Source organism: Amblyomma americanum, chromosome 6 (assembly GCF_052857255.1).
Source record: "Amblyomma americanum isolate KBUSLIRL-KWMA chromosome 6, ASM5285725v1, whole genome shotgun sequence".
Taxonomy (NCBI): domain Eukaryota; kingdom Metazoa; phylum Arthropoda; class Arachnida; order Ixodida; family Ixodidae; genus Amblyomma; species Amblyomma americanum.
Window position 1 is genome coordinate 158,120,652 of NC_135502.1, and position 2,732 is coordinate 158,123,383.

Genomic DNA, 2,732 nt, shown 5'->3' on the forward strand with positions numbered 1-2,732 from the left:
ACTCCATGTTGCAGAAATTCCTTGTTGAGAAACTCCTTGTTGGAGAAACTTCCTGTTGGAGAAACACCCTGTTGAAGCTCCTTGTCGGAGAAACTTCATGTTGGAGAAACTCTCTGTTCAACAAGCTCCCTGTTGTACGAACTTCCTATTGAAGAAACTCTTGGTTGGACAAACCCTATTTTGGAAAAAATGCATGTTGGAGAAACTCTCTGTTAGGGACACTTCGTGTTTGTTAAACACCATGTTTCAGAAAATCTCTGCTGAAGAAAATTCCTTTTGAAGAAACTCTTTGTTGAACAAGCTCCCTGTTGGACAAAATCTGTTGGAGAAACTCCTGGTTAGAGAAGCCCCATTAAAAAAACCATTTTGGAGAAACTTCCTGTTGGAAAAACTTAATGTTGGAGAAACTCTATATAGGAGATATTCCACGTTAGAGGAAATCCCTGTTGAAGAAACTCCCTGTTATAGTAACTCTGTTGGAGAAACTCAATGCTTGAGAAACATTATGTTGGAGAAAATCCATGTTATAGAAATTTTCTGTAGGAGAAACTCTCGGTTAGAGAAAGTCTCTGTTGGAGAAACTCCATGTAGGAGAATCTCCCTGTTGGAGAAACTTCATGTTGGGGAAAATCTCCGTTGAATCACTTAAATTTGGAGAAACGCCCTGTTGGCAAAAATTTATGTTGAAGAAACTCCCTGTTCCAGAAAACTCCATTTAGAGAAAATTCCTGTTACAGAAACTCTATGTTAGAGAAAGTCCCTGTTGGAGAAATCTGTTGGAGAAACTCCTTGTTTTCGAAATCCTTGTTGGAGAAACTCCATGTTCGAGAATCTCCCTGTTAGGGGGATACATCATGTTTAAGAAACTCCCTGTTGAGAAATTCCTTTCTCGAGAAACTCCTAACTGGAGAAACTCTACTTACGAGAAATTCCCTGTACGAGACACTTCATGTTTGAAAAACTGACTGTTGAAGAAACTTCCTGTTGACAATCTCCATGCTGGAGAAACTCCAAGTTGAAAAAAATCTCTGTTGGAGAAATTTCTTGTAGAAGTATCTCCCTGTTTGAGAATCTGTCTGTTGGAGACACTCTATGTTGGAGAAACGCTATTGTGGAGAAACTCCTTGTTGCCGGAACTCCCTGAGGAGAACCTCACTGTTGGAGAAACTCCATGTTGAATAAACTCCACGTTGGAGAAACTCTTCTGTAGAAAGTCTATGTTTGAGAAGGTTCCTGTTGAAGAAACTCTATGTTGGAGAAACTCCATGTTGCAGAAGCTCCCTGGTGAAAAAACTTCCTGTTGGTGAAACGCCTTGGAGAAGCTCCCTGTTGTAGAACCTGTTGGTGAAACGCCTTGGAGAAGCTCCCTGTTGTAGAAACTCTATGTTTGAGAAACTCCACGTTGGAGAAACTCCGAGGGGGAGAAACAACATGTTGCTGAAACCTCCTGTTGGGAAATGTCTTTTTAGAGACACTCCCTGTTGAACAAACTTCCTGTTGGACAAACTCTCTGTTGGAGAATCTTCTGGTTGGAGAAACTCTATTAAACATAAACTCCATTTTAGAGAAACTCGGTGTTCGAAAAACTACTTGTTAGAGAAACTCCTTCTTCGAGAAAATTTGTTATAGAAACACTTTTAGAAACTCCATGTTGGAGAATCTCCCTCTTGGAGAAACTTCATGTTGGAGAAAATCCTCATTGAAAAACTCCGATTTGGAGAAACTCCAGGTTGGAGACTATGTTGGAGAAACACCCTGTTGTTAAAAATTCGTGTTGGAGAAACCACCTGTTGGAGAAACTCTGTGCTCCAGAAACCTCCGCTTAGAGAAAATTCCTGCTAAAGAAACTCCATGTTAGAGAGAGTCCCTATTGGAGAAATCTGTTGGAGAAACTTCATGTTGGAGAAATCCTTGTTGGAGAAACTCCATGTTCGAGAATCTTCCTTTTAGGAGGTACACTTCATGTTTGAGAAACTCCGTGTGGACGAAACTCCCTGAAGAAACATTTCTTTCTAGAGAAACTTCATGCTGGAGAAACTATATGTTGGAGAATATCCCAGATGGAGAGACTCCCTGTTGAACAAACTCATTATTAGAGAAACTCCCTGTTGGAGGAATTGCCTGTGGAGAAACTTGCTGTTCTAGCTCCCTGTCCGAGAAACTTTATTTTGAAGAAACTCCTTGTTGGAGAAACTTCCTGTTGGAGAAACACCCTGTTGAAGCTCCTTGTCGGAGAAACTTCATGTTGGAGAAACTCTCTGTTCAACAAGCTCCCTGTTGTACGAACTCCTTATTGAAGAAACTCTTGGTTGGACAAACCCTATTTTGGAAAAACTGCATGTTGGAGAAACTCTCTGTTAGGGACACTTCGTGTTTGTTAAACACCATGTTTCAGAAACTCTCTGCTGAAGAAAATTCCTTTTGAAGAAACTCTTTGTTGAACAAGCTCCCTATTGGACAAAATCTGTTGGAGAAACTCCTGGTTAGAGAAGCCCCATTAAAAAATCCATTTTGGAGAAACTTCCTGTTGGAAAAACCTAATGTTGGAGAAACTCTATATTGGAGATATTCCACGTTAGAGGAAATCCCTGTTGAAGAAACTCCCTGTTATAGTAACTCTGTTGGAGAAACTCAATGCTTGAGAAACATTATGTTGGAGAAAATCCATGTTATAGAAATTTCCTGTAGGAGAAACTCTTGGTTAGAGAAAGTCTCTGTTGGAGAAACTCCAT